Here is a 14,858-nt window from a genome sequence, read left to right on the forward strand (position 1 = left end):
AGTTTCTTGGAATGGTGTCAAGGCCTCCGAAACACAGTCAGGGCCTCCGGAACATAGTCAAAGCAACTTGAATAGTGCTAAGGCTTCCAGAACACAGTCTGGGCCTCCAAAATAAAGTGTCAAGGCTCCTGGAATAGTGTCAAGGGTTCCGAAATATAGTCAGGGCAACTGGAATAGTGTCAAGGCCTCCAAAACACAGTACGGGCCTCTAAAACACAGTTAGGGTCTCCAGAACGTAATCTGGACCTCCGGAAAAAAGTGTCAAGTTTTCTGGAATAGTGTCAAGGCCTCCGAAACACAGTCAGGGCCTCCGGAACATAGTCAAAGCAACTTGAATAGTGCCAAGGCCTCCAGAACACAGTCCGGGCCTCCAAAATAAAGTGTCAAGGCTCCTGAAATAATGTCAAGGGTTCCAAAATACAGTAAGGGCAACTGGAATAGTGTCAGGGCCTCTGAAACACAGTACAGGCCTTTGAAACACAGTTAGGGTCTCCAGAACATAGTCTGGACCTCCGGAAAAAAGTGTCAAGTTTTCTGGAACTTGTGTCAAGGCCTCTGAAACACAGTCAGGGCCTCCGGAACATAGTCAAAGCAACTTGAATAGTGCTAAGGCTTCCAGAACACAGTCCGGGCCTCCAAAATAAAGTGTCAAGGCTCCTGAAATAGTGTCAAGGGTTCCGAAATACAGTCAGGGCAACTGGAATAGTGTCAGGGCCTCCGAAACACAGTTAGGGTCTCCAGAACATAGTCTGGACCTCCGGAAAAAATTGTCAAGTTTTCTGGAATGGTGTCAAGGCCTCCGAAACACAGTCAGGGCCTCCGGAACATAGTCAAAGCAACTTGAATAGTGGTAAGGCGTCCAGAACACAGTCCGGGCCTCTAAAATAAAGTGTCAAGTCTCCTGGAATAGTGCAGGCCTCTGAAAGATAGTTAGGGTCTCTAGAACATAATCTGGATCTCTGGAAAAAAGTGTCAAATTCCCTGGAATAGCGTCTGGATTCCCGCAACACAGCCAGACCCTCAGGAATGCAGTTTAAGCCTCTGGTATAATGTGTCAGGGCTCCAGAAACAACTCAGGGCCTCTAAAATAAAGTGTCAAGTCTCCTGGAATAGTGCAGGCCTCTGAAAGATAGTTAGGGTCTCTAGAACATAATCTGGTTCTCTGGAAAAAGTGTCAAATTCCCTGGAATAGCGTCTGGATTCCCGCAACACAGCCAGACCCTCAGGAATGCAGTTTAAGCCTCTGGTATAATGTGTCAGGGCTCCAGAAACAACTCAGGGCCTCTAAAATAAAGTGTCAAGTCTCCTGGAATAGTGCAGGCCTCTGAAAGATAGTTAGGGTCTCCAGAACATAGTCTGGATCTCTGGAAAAAAGTGTCAAATTCCCTGGAATAGTGTCAGGATTCCCGCAACACAGCCAGACCCTCAGGAATGCAGTTTAAGCCTCTGGTATAATGTGTCAGGGCTCCAGAAACAACTCAGGGCCTCTGAAATAAAGTGTCAAGGCCCTTGAAATAGTGTCAGGGTCTTCAAAACACAGTTAGGGCTTTCGAAATAGAGTCAGGGTATTCGGAACACAATCAAGGTGTCTTCGGAATAGAGCAATCAACCTTTACAAGCACAAAATAAGCCAATCTCTGAATCCTAGCACTTATTTTCATAAAACAATAGAGACGAACCTGTTTTTGATTTACGCACGGTATAGAACAGACAACCACTTTGTTGTTGTCAGCAATCATAAACATAATTAGTTCCACGTACCTAAGTCGTAGCGCTAAATTCATCATGGAATTTTTCGATCTACGCAAAAATGTCACAATCGATAACGATATTAATAATCGACATTATGAAAATTCGAATTCGTCCGTTTCGTGAACAACACAACAATTAAGCGTTACGCAAGTGCATCGAGCTACTTCTATTATTATTTATTTTAGGTTAGCGAAATTACGTATCCTATTATATATGATTGTAAAAAATAATTGCCGGTCTAACGATTAAATTAGTTGTCAAAAATTGTTTAATTGGCTTTTGACGTAAACACATTGTGCGACGTGAAGACATACATGTTTCGATGAAAAAAAAAAGTGTTGTTTACTATATATGTAAGTACTTATTTTTATTAATTGTAACCTTGTTTATGTATCCTATTATGCTAATTTTTACTAGATACGAGGTGATACACATAGCGTCGATGACATTTACACTTATCGCTGAGTTATTATTATTATTACTAATTAAGTAAAGTGGCCTACGATGAGTCGCTTTTTTCACGCTAAATAAATTTGGGTTTGTAGGTGGCCACTGCAAAGTTAGAGCATTTGGGGTTGCATAGACACCGAAACTCGTACCTCTGAAGAACTAAACGCAAAAATTGTTGCAACAAACACGGAAATTCTCGGTTATCAGAGGTCAAGAGCGGCGAGTTTTTTCCTGCTAAACCCACATTCTCGAATATCGTCTTTATAATCAAAAATCAAACAAACAAGAAAAGTCAGTCGAGCACTTTCACTGCAATAAAAAAACAAACAATGGAAGAAAACTGTGACATAACACGTCCGAACGCGATGATTACAGTCCCAGCCACGTTACTCGCACGATTCGTGTCCATTGAAAGGTTGTGGTCAAGGCCCGCAGCCAGCTCAGCGTTTTTGCCAAAAAATCGCGCTCATCCCCTTCCAAAAAAGCGTGACGTCACGCCGAAGAAAGAGTTTGGCAAAAACGTCAGGCGGCAAAAAGCGCTTTTTGTGCAGCCAGTCATCCATCCAGTCCGTGACATTGGTACTGACGCACTACCACCACCAACCCAATGGGCAAAGTGTCCCACATTCTGCCCCCACTTCCCACTGATAACTACTAATTCTCTTCTCTAATGGACGCCGCCAGTGCACCGCGATATCGCCGCAAGAATATGAATGGGCTCGCACGGGTGGTATTCGGTGTGACGATTTGTGCGTAGTGAGCTTTGGATTTGGGGCGGCGAGTGAGTTCGCGGGTGGTTTTTGGGGGCGAGGAGCGGAATTTGGAAACTTATAAAAGGAAAAATTTTGGTTGGTACTTGTTTACTAACAGTGCGGTTTTGACGTTTCTGTGCGCTTTGAGGTTTAGGAAGCAGGTAGGTGGCTAGGTTAAGAGTTTTTGTTTTGATGCTTCGAGTGAAAAATGTAGTGATTTTGAAAAAATAAAAACACCAGTGGTCAAAAAATCCGAAAAATATTTGGAGACGCATGCGAAGGAGAGTTAGGTGCAGTATTCTTACTCTGAAAATCTACAGAACAATAAAAAAACGCGAAATATACACATTATCATTAATAATTTCATGGTTAATTGAGCAAATTAGTGCAAAAAAGCTGAAGCCGCCGATATTAATTAAAAAAAAAATGTTAATTTTGTCTGTCACAATTATTTATTTTTTTGTCTGGACGATTCGCCGCTGACGCAAATGTGGCGGGTTTTTTTTGTTTTATTTTTCGGAGATTTTTATTTGGAGGTCTAGATTTCGGGTTTTGGAGGTCGCGGGAAATAGCGTAAATGTCGGGTAGTTGGGGGCAATTAAATTAAATTACTGATCATACTTTTACTTTCTCGCTTTTACTGGTGTTGCTGAGTTTACGTTACATAAATGTTGTATGTGCTCTGGTGATTTCTGAATGTGGGTCCGGGTTTCACTCATCCGGAATGGCGTTTTCGTAATGGGGTGGAGAAATTAAGATTTTTGGCGATTTGTTCCTTCTACAAGTTCTAAACGTTCTAGGAATTTAAAAATTTTAACAATTTTGGAAAAAAATAATTTTGGACATTTTAGACATTCCAGGTATCTTCTTCATAGTAAAATTTATAAGCAATTTCAATATTAGAAAATATCAAAAATAACTTCTAATCAATAATTCCAGAATTTGAAGACTACCTATTTTTGGAGAGTCCAAGAATTTTAAAATTCCAGACTTGCAAGGTGCAAATATTTTCTGGATAGTTTTATTTTCGTTTAGTCATATTTTAGGATTTTGAAAATTTTATCAATTGGAGAAATTTTAAAAATAATGAATTATAAAAAATAAATTCTGGATATTTTAGACATTCCAGGTATCTTCTTTATAGTAAAATTTATAAGCAATTTCAAGATTAGAAAATATCAAAAATGACTTCTAATCAATAAGTCAAGAATTTGAAGACTCTACCTATTTTTCGAGATCCAAAAGAATTTTAAAATTCCAGATTTACAAGGTGCAAATATTTTCTGGATAGTTTTATTTTCGTTTAGTCATATTTTAGGAATTTGAAAATTTTATCAATTATAGAAATTTTTAAAATAATGAATTATGGAAAATAAATTCTGGATATTTTGGACATTCCAGTATCTTCTTCGTAGTAAAATTTATAAGCAATTTCAAGATTAGAAAATATCAAAAATAACTTCCAATCAATAATTCCAGAAATTGAAGACTATGTATTTTTGGCGAGTCCAAGAATTTTAAAATTCCAAACTTACAAGGTACAAATATTTTCTGGATAGTTTTATTTTAATTAAGTCATATTTTAGGAATTTGAAAATTTTATCAATTGTAGAAATTTTAAAAGTAATGAATTATGGAAAATAAATTCTGGATATTTTGGACATTCCAGTATCTTCTTCGAGGAATAATTTATAAGCAATTTCAAGATTAGAAAATATCAAAAATTAATTCTAATCAATAATTCCAGAATTTGAAGACTCTACCTATTTTTGAAGAGTCCAAGAATTTTAAAATTCTAGACTTACAAGGTGCAAATATTTTCTGGTTAGTTTTATTTTAGTTTAGTCATATTTTAGGAATTTGGAAATTTTATCAATTGTAGAAATTTTAAAAATAATGAATTATGGAAAATAAATTGTGGATATTTTACACATTCCAAGGGGTAAGGTAAAGCGTGAGCCCGCCCACCCACCCTATCTCAATTGTGATGATTTTTTTATTCTTAGAAATTTAAAATACATTTAAAATGGGAAATTTTTTTAAGGAAATATGGATTTTGCAATTAGGCTCCGCCCCTAGGTCTGTAAAGAATGAATGCTTGATTACTGTATATTTACATCAGGGCAGGTATGGGTGGGGCTTAATCTTTGGTTTTAATTTTTTCATAATATACAACACGATGCTCAAAAACATGTCTTTAATTTCTCGTGGAGAAATAAGAATTTTGCAGTTAAGCTCCGCCCCCTTGGCTCACGACGAATTAAAAAAATCATCACAATTGAGACAGGGCGGGTGGGCGGGGCTTATATTTTGCCTTTTTTTCTTAATATGTGTAGGCTTATTTCGACAATAAGAAACTTTGAACATGTCTAAAATGGTAAATTTTTGTAGTAATCAACTTTTCTTCTACAAATTTAACACTATAAACTTTCAAAAATAAGTTCTAACCAATTAATTCCAGAATCTGAAGAGGTTACTTTTTTTTGGAGTCCAAGAATTTTGAAAATCCAGAATCAGAAAATTCCAACATTTTTAAATATTTTTGAAAATTTAAAAGCTACTTTTATAAAAATCTAGAGGCTTTTAAAAGTAGGTACTTAAAATTATTAAAATTCTAAACAACCCAAGCGCTCTATAATTTTCAAAAAAAATCTGCAAATTCTTAATTAATATTTTGGGGATTTAAAAATTTTAACAGTTGAATTATGGAAAATAAATTCTGGATATTTTAGACATTAACTCTAAATTATGTAAATTTTACCTGTTTTCCAGAATTTAATAATTTTAAAATTCCAGGCTTACAAAATCCAAACATTTTTAAATATTTCCGACATCTTAAACGCTATTTGTTTAAAAAAAATCTAGAAGTTGTTAAAAATACTTAAAATTATTAAAATTCTAACCACTCTATCTGCAAAAAAAATTTAGACGTTGTTAAAAATACTTGACATTATTAAAATTCTAAACACCATCTGCAAGTTCTAAATATTTCGAGATTTTTTTGGACAAAAAGTCAAAATTGCATAACAATTTTTCGAATTTTCGATTTCTCAACTCCCGATTCCTCAGTCTTCCGATTTTTCAGTTTTATGATCTTTCAGTTACCTATTTGATTTTTCATTGTGTCGATCCCAGGTTTTCAGTTCGATTTTTCGATTTTTCAGGTTGTTGATTTTTTGATTTTTTCATTTTTAGAATTTTCGACTTTTCGATTTCTCGATCTTTTCGATATTTCAGTTGTAGGATTTTTCAACATTTCTATTCTTCAATTTTGTTCTATTTTTCCATACTTCTGTTTCTGTTTAGAGGTTTTTCAACATTTCGATTATTAAATTTTTCGATTTCTCGATTTTCACCTTTTGAATTTTTCGATTCTTAAATTTTTCGATTTCACGATGTTCCCCTTTTCAATTTTTCGATCACTTCATTTTTCTAAACATCAATTTTGGGATTGTTCAATTTTTTGATTCTTCAATTTGTCATTTTTTTTTTAATTTTCGATTTCTTGACTTTTTATTTTTCGATTTTTCTTAATTTTTCCATATTCCTGTTTTACGATTTTTCAGTTTTTTGTTTTTTCAATTTTTGGCGATTCTGAATTTTCGATTAATCAATTTTTCGTCTATATGATTTCTCCATTTTTTTTGGCTTTTCTACTTTTTCAATTAGATTTTCAGTTTTTCAATTCATTTTTTCGATTTTTCTATATTTCAGTTTTGGGATTTTTTAACGTTTCAATTCCAAAATTTTTCGATTTCTGGATTTATCGAGATTTCGATGTTTCGATTTATCAATTTTTCAATTCTTCAATTTCTCTATATATTTAGATTTCCGATTTTTCAACTTTTTTATTTTTAGATTTCTCTAGATTTTCCGATATCTGTTTTGATTTTTCAATTTTAAGTATTTTGATTTTTTTATTTTTGGCGTTAACCGATTTTTCTTCTTTTTAATTTTTTCATTTCTCGATTTCTCAACTTTTCGACGTTTTGATTGTTTAAACGTCTCGATTTCTCGATTTTCAGTTTTTAATTTCTTCAATTTTTCGATATTTCTGTTTTACGACTTTTAGTGTTTCGATTTTTGGCGTTTCTAAATTTTCGATTTCTCAGTTAAACAATTTTTCATCTTTTCGAGTTTTTAGCTTTCCCGTTTCTCTATTTTCCGATTTTTAGTTTGTTTAAACGACTCGATTTTTCGATTTTTAGATTATCAATTCTTCAATGTTTCGATTTTTCAGGTTTTTGATTTTCCAATTTTTTGTTTTTTAAAATTCTCGAATTGTTTATCTTTCAGTTTTTCGATTCTTTCAAGTTTCTTCGATTTTTCAGTTTTTTGATTTCTAATTCTTTTCTTTTTTTTTACTATTTTTGCGATGTACCGATTTTTTTATTTTTAATTTAAATTTGCAAGTTCTTAATTAATAATTTAGGGATTTAAAAATTTTAACGGTTGTAGAAATTTAAGAATTTTAAAATTCGAAGCTTAGAAACTTCAAACATAACTATTTTTGGAATTTAAGATTCCTCAGTTTTTCGATATTTCAGTTTTATGATCTTTGTTATTTGATTTTTCAATGCGTCGATCCCAGTTTTTCAGTTCGATTTCTCGATCTTTTCGTTATTTCAGTTTTGGGATTTTTCATCATTTCGATTCTTCTATTTTAGTCTATTTTTCCATAGTTCCGTTTAGAGATTTTTCAACATTTCTATTCTTAAATTTTTCGATTTCACGATTTTCCCCTTTTCAATCTTTCGATCACTTCATTTTTCTATACATCAATTTTGGGATTGTTCAATTTTTTTGTTCAATTTGTCATTTTTTTTAATTTTCGACTTCTTGACTTTTTATTTTTAGATTTCTCAGTTTTTTTATTTTTCAAATTTTGGCGTTTCTGAATTTTCGATTAATCAATATGTCGTTTTTCCGATTTCCCGATTTTTTTGACTTTTCTACTTTTTCAATTCGATTTTCAGTTTTTCAATTCATTTTGTCGATTTTCCAGTGGTTCGATTTTGCTATATTTCGACTCTTCAATTTCTCTATTTTTTTAGATTTCGGATTTTTCCTCTTTTGTATTTTTAGACTTCTCACAATTTTCCTATATTTCTGCTTTACGATTTTTCCATTTTAAATGTTTTTGATTTTTTTATTTTTGGCGTTGCTAAATTTTCGATTAACCGATTTTTCTTCCGTCTAATTTTCTCATTTCTCGATTTTTCGATGTTTTGATTGCTTAAACGTCTCGATTTCTCGATTTTCAGTTTTTAATTTCTTCAATTTTTCAATTTCTCGAATTTTTATTTTAAAATTTCTCTCAATTTTCCGATATTTCTGTTTTACGATTTTTTAACATTTCTAAATTTTCTTAATTAAACGATTTTTCATCTTTTCGAGTTTTTGAATATCCCATTTCTCTATTTCCCGACTTTTCGTTTGCTTAAACGTCTCGATTTTTCGATTTTTCAAGTTTTTGATTTTCCAATTTTTTGTTTTTTGAAATTTTCGAATTCTTTATCTTTCAGTTTTTCGATTCTTCCATTGTTCTTCGATTTTTCTTCGATTTTTCAGTTTTTCGATTTCTAATTTATCGAGATTTCGATTTTTCGATTTTTCTTTTTTTATTATTTTTCGATATACTGATTTTTTATTTTTTATTTAATTAAATTTGTAAGTTCTTAATTAATATTTTAGGGATTTAAAAATTTTAACAATCAGAAATTTTAAAAATAGTGAATTATGGGAAATAAATTCTGGATATTTTAGACTTTGACTGTAAATTATGCAAATTTTACAGTCAAACATTTTAAAATATTTCTGAGATCTTAAAATTCAAAAATTGAGAAATTTCACATTGAAAAAAAAAGGAAAATTGAAGAAATGAAAAGCTGAAAAAAACGAAAAATTGGAATATCTAAAAATTAGAAAATCGAAAAACCGAAAAATTTTATATTACGTAAAATTGAAGAAACAAAAAAAAATTGAAAAGTTGAAAAAATACAAATCGAAAAATTGAAAAATCCAAAAATTAAAATTTTACATTAAAAAAAGAAAAATTATAAAATCAGAACGTTGGAAAACCGAAAAATTGAAGAAATAAAAAATTGAAAAAATACAAATCGAAAAATTGAAAAATCCAAAAATTAAAATTTTACATTGAAAAATGAAAAACTGATAAAACGAAAAATTGAAAAATCGAAAAATTTAAATATCCAAAAGTTGGAACTTCGAAAAACTAAAACATTTTACATATCGAAAAATTGAAGGATCAAAAAAACAATGAAAAATTGAAAATTTGCAAATCGAAAAATTGAAGAAATGAAAAATTGGAATATCCAAAAGTTGGAAAATCGAAAAACCGAAAAATTTTACTTAACGTAAAATTGAAGAAAGAAAAAAATGAAAAATTGAAAAATTACAACGAAAGATTAAAAAATCCAAAAATCAAAATTTCACATTGAAAAAAAGAAAAATTATAAAATCAGAACATTGAATAACCGAAACATAAAAATATCCAAAAGTTGAAAAATCGAAAAACGGAAAAATTTTACACATCGTAAAATTGAAGAAACAAAAAAAAATAGAAAAATTGAAAAAATACAAATCGAAAATTTGAAAAATCCAAAAATTAAAATTTTACATTGAAAAAAGAAAAATTTAAAAATCAGAACATTGAAAGACCGAAAAATTGCAGAAATAAAAAATTGAAAAAAATACAAATCGAAAAATTGAAAAATCCAAAAATTAAAATTTAACATTGAAAAATTAAAAACTGAAAAATCGAAAAATTGAAAAATCTAAAAATTTAAATATCCAAAAGTTGGAAATTCGAAAAACTGAAACATTTTACATTTCGTAAAATGAGGGAACAAAAAAACAATGAAAAATTGAAAATTTGCAAATCGAAAAATTGAAGAAATGGGAAATTGGAATATCCGAAAGTTGGAATATCGAAAAACCGAAAACTTTTACTTAACGTAAAATTGAAGAAAGAAAAAAAAATGAAACATTAAAAAATTACAACAAAAGATTAAAAAATCCAAAAATTAAAATTTCACATAGAAAAAAAGAAAAATTATAAAATCAGAACATTGAAAAACCAAAAAATTGAAGAAATAAAAAATTGAAAAATCGAAAAAATTGAAAAATTAAAATTGAAATCTCATGAAATTGCAAATCGTAAAATTGCAAAATCTAAAAATTGAAATATCCAAAAATTGGAAATTCGAAAAACGGGAAAATTTTACATATCGTAAAATTGAAGAAACAAAAAAAATTAGAAAAATTGTAATCCGAAAAATTGTAAAATCCAAAAATTTAAATTTTAGATTGAAAAAAAGTTATAAAATCACAACATTGAAAAATCGAAAAATTGAAATATCCAAAAGTTGGAAATTTGAAAACCGGAAAAATTTTACATATCGTAAAATTGAAGAAACAAAAAAAAAATTTGAAAAATTGAAAAATGATTATCCGAGAAATTGTAAAATCCAAAAATTTTAATTTCAGATTGAAAAAAATATATAAAATGACAACATTGAAAAATCGAAAAATTGAAATATCCAAAAGTTGGAAAATGGAAAAACGGAAAAATTTTACATATCCTATAATTGAAGAAACAAAAAAAATTTGAAAAATTGAAAAATTATAGTCCGAAAAATTGTAAAATCCAAAAATTTAAATTTTACATGGGAAAAAGAAAAATTATAAAATCAGGACATTGAAAAACCGAAAAATTGAAGAAATAAAAAATTGAAAAAATACAAATCGAAAAATTGAAAAATCCAAAAATCAAAATTTCACATTGAAAAAAAGAAAAAATTTTAAAATCAGAGCATTGAAAAACCGAAAAATTGAGGAAATACAAAATTGAAAAATCGAAAAAATTGAAGTCTCCTGAAATTGCAAATCGTAAAACTGCAAAATCCAAAAATTGAAATATCCAAAAGTTGGAAATTCGAAAGACTGAAAAATTTTTCATATCGTAAAAGTGAAGAAACAAAAAAATTGAAAAATTATAAGTCGAAAAATTGAACAATCCAAAAATTAAAGGTTCACATTGAAAAAACGAAAAATTATAAAATCAGAACATCGAAAAACCGAAAAATTGAAGAAATGAAAAATTAAAATCTGAAATTGCGAATCGAAAAATCGAAAAATCTAAAAACTGAAATATCCAAAACTTGGAAAATCGAAAAACTGGAAAATTTTACAAATCGTAGAATCGAAGGAAAAAAATTGAAAAATTGAAACATTATAATCCGGAAAATTGTAAAATCCAAAAATTTAAATTTTACATTGAAAAATGAAATATCCAAAAGTTGGAAAATCGCAAAACTGAAAAATTTTACATATCGTAAAATTGAAAAAAAAAAACAGAAAAATTACGACTCGAAGAGTTGGAAAATCCAAAAATTAAGAATCTAAAAGTCGAAAAATCCAAAAATTGAAAAATTTCACATTGAAAAAATTCTAAATTATGCAAATTTTACGTATTTTCGCAGAAATAAATTGTGGATATTTTAGACAAAACAGGTATTCTCTTCATACTACAATTTATAAACAAATTTAAAAAGTTTTACGTATTTTCGAAAAGTCTAAGAATTTTAAAAATCCAAATATTCAAAATTCAAACAGTTTAAATATTTTTAAGTCCTTAAACATCTTCGAAAAACCTAGAGACTGTTAAGATTATTTGCGATTATGTATTAAAATTTTCAAAAATTCTGCGGTTTTTAAACATTATTCTAGGAAATTTAAAAATCGTTGATGAATCATGTTTTCTCTCTACTGTAAAATTTATAAATAAATTTAAGACCACGAGATCTTAAAAAAACTTCTGATCAATAATTTTAGGTATTTTTGAATAGTCTGAAAAATTTTAAAATCTAGTTTTACAAAATCAGAGATTTTGAAATAATTTTAAGATTTCGAACGTCTTTTAAAGGTTATTTATTCAAAAATGTACTACTTGTTAAGAGCACTTACAATTATTGAAATTGTAAATAGCCTAAGGACTAAAAAATTTTCAAAAATTTCGGACATTCCAACCATTCTAAGATTAGTCGATAGTAAAAATTTTGAACAAACTTAAGGCGACAAAATCGCAAAAAAGCTTCTGATCTGATTCTAGATTCTAAGAATTTTAGGTATTTTTGAACAGTCTAAAGAATTTAAAATCTAGTTTTACAAAATTAAAAATTTATTTTTGCCATTTTCAAAAACAAAAAATTTTTAAAAATTCAAGCTATCTCAACACAAATTATTTTTCGCATTTTTAATTAAACAAACCTCAACCTTACTCACAAAAACCTCCAACCCACCAATTCCACAACAAGCCACAAACATTTCAAGAACGCCATCTAAAATTCAGCCTTATGGCAATCCTACCAGCCATAAATTTCCAGTTAATCACGTCAACCACGTTGTTTATTTCACATTATTCCAAACATTTTTGTCCATCTTTAATAGTTTTTTCTTAGTGGAAACTTCCTCATGACGTCAATAAAACCCAAAAGTCGGATACGGCGCAAAAGTGGCGTCTCGATCTGTATCCACCTCGAAGGACAACGACTTTACCACCGGACTTTCAAGAAGTCCCCTGGCATTTTCGGCTATCAACTTAATTGTCTTTTGACGACGTTTTCGAACCCAAAATAACTTATAAATGCCCCGTATTCGTTAGAAGCGCAGTCGTAAACTTTACAGCACGAGTGTTATAATTACCATGTAACGCACGCATTTCGAAACGAAAGCGGTTACAAAATTTTCAAGTGTTTGTTGTGTGGGTACAATGATGGCTGCTTACACGCCCTGAATCTTGCGATTGCGGCTACGTTACGGATAAGTGTGAGTTAAGCTTCAATTGCACTTAAGATTGTTTCTTTAATTATCACTTTTATCAATTTAGTTGCTACTTTTTACGGAGTTACGTCTTGTTTTAATTCTTTGTGATGTCAGTGGCTTCACCGTGACCATCCGCTACCATTTTTTTACACTTCTTTGACAATTTCCGAGTACACCTGACCTCATTACGCCACAAAAACACAATATATGTAATTTAAAAAGCCGGTAAATTACACCCGACACTAAATTCTGCCAACTCACTCTAGATAAAAAATCTTGTTACTTGGTAAAAAATATCCATTAAACCAGAATATCAATTATCCAAGACGTCCATTACGCGGTTAATAATCGCATCATGGGCAATTGAAAAGAGAAAGCGAAACGCTGAAAAAAAGCAATCAAGGTTACGCCCATCTGGGCGAAAACTGGGTACTTATGGTACTAAATGAACGACGGTGAACTGATTGCCCATGACGCTTGAAAAAATTACCCATTGATGGTTGTAGGTCACAGTCAACTACGACAAAAAATGCAGAAAAAAATGTAAACAAGTGTAACATTGAAACTAAAGTAATTTAGACCAAACCGTGTAAACATTATGCAAATGCGACAGCGCGATATTTGTTTATGGTTATTTCTCTTAATTTTCATGCGTATTGCGTAACTTGGTTCACTCAATAGTGTGTTCTTTCTTGTAATTGATGGTATCATTCCGGGTAACCGTTGGAACTAAGCACCGCCGAATTCACACTCATAAATAAATAATAAATAAAGCACAAATTTGTAAAAAAAATGTATAATTTATTTCCAAGGCTACTCGACAATTTAACAGTACGTCCACTCGCTGAAAAAATAAACCGGTGCCTAATCACCATAATTTAATAATTGCTTCACATTCTTCCACACCGCGAACCCGACTTCCTCGTCACTGGTGCAAAAAAATGATTTATAACAACGAGTACGAGAAAATTGTCGCAACGCCACAAAAACGCTAATTGTTATTAAACTGAAGTCGTTACGTAAATGCGATGTGTAGCGTTTCACAATGAATATTATTTGTTGGATGGATTTTTGTAGCTGCGGATTTCACTTGAACGGCTTTGTTGGGAAATTTCTTGTGTCATTTAAAAGAAAAATGATGGAAAAGGTGGTTGGGTAATGGGTGATCGATAATTGGGGAAGTTGTCTGTCACAGGTGTCTGAGTCAACTTTTCATGGGTAATGGAGAAATTAATTGGAAGGAAATTGAGTTGGTTGTAATTTTTTTTTTTTTGGTGTGGATTTTGAGGGTTATTTTTGTGGTTGGGTCATGCGTATGTGGTTTCATTAGCGGGATTGTAATAAATTAGCTACTATTTACATTTATGTGATAATTGAGTCAATTATTATTATATTTAACAATTTGCGTGACAGAGTAGCTACTTGCATGTGTAATTAGTGTTGTTTTGTTTGCTTAAACATGCAATGTTTCAGGATATTTGGATTTCTAGATCTTTGGAATATTTTCAATGTGGGACAATTATAATTACCTTCATGGTCTGTGTAATTAATTGAAAATCATGAGATCTTTTAAATTTTGAATTCTTTTTTAGAATTGTATATTTTAAATCTTTGATATTTTTGGGTCAAAGCGGTTTTATAACTTCTTAAATTTAGGTTTATGTAGAATTATTTATTTCAATTATAATTCTACTGTGTCTTTATATCCATTAAAAATTTCGTAAATTTGAAAATTTTGAGACTGGTATGAAAATTTTTAACTGTTAAAGTCACTTTTCAAAATTCGAGTATTTTCAAAATAAGTATATTTAGAAAAAACTTGATTAAAAAAGAACAGAAAGATTCTGAAGTTTTTGAAGATTTTGACGTTTCAAAAGATTCTGAAAATTCTGGAAGTTTTGGGGATTCTGGAGGTTCTGGAGATTTTAAAGAGTCCGGGATTCCAAAAATTCCAGGAATTCTAAAGATGCTCTATTCCAAAGAATGCGAAGATTTTAAAAATTCATAAGATGCCAGAGGTTCCAGATGTTCCAGATTTTAATAATTCCGGATATTCTG

The 14,858-nt window shown here is 30.4% G+C and overlaps 1 protein-coding gene across 3 annotated transcripts in view; it reads left to right on the plus strand.

The window, feature by feature from the left end:
• The window catches only part of LOC135140604 (scavenger receptor class B member 1), a 93,232-nt gene that overhangs the window by 19,373 nt on the left and 59,001 nt on the right, over nt 1-14,858 (plus strand). The window contains exon 1 of one of the 3 annotated variants that reach the window (XM_064071221.1): nt 2,772-3,115. The exons of the other annotated variants lie outside the window; for them this stretch is intronic. The gene's annotated coding sequence lies outside the window, so the exon portion shown is untranslated. Of the gene's footprint in view, nt 1-2,771; nt 3,116-14,858 lie in introns of those variants that run through there. 3 annotated transcript variants of the gene reach the window in all.

This window comes from Zophobas morio, unplaced genomic scaffold (assembly GCF_036711695.1).
Source record: "Zophobas morio isolate AGI-343-1 ecotype UQ-CSIRO unplaced genomic scaffold, CSIRO_AGI_Zmor_V1 ptg000040l, whole genome shotgun sequence".
Lineage (NCBI taxonomy): Eukaryota > Metazoa > Arthropoda > Insecta > Coleoptera > Tenebrionidae > Zophobas > Zophobas morio.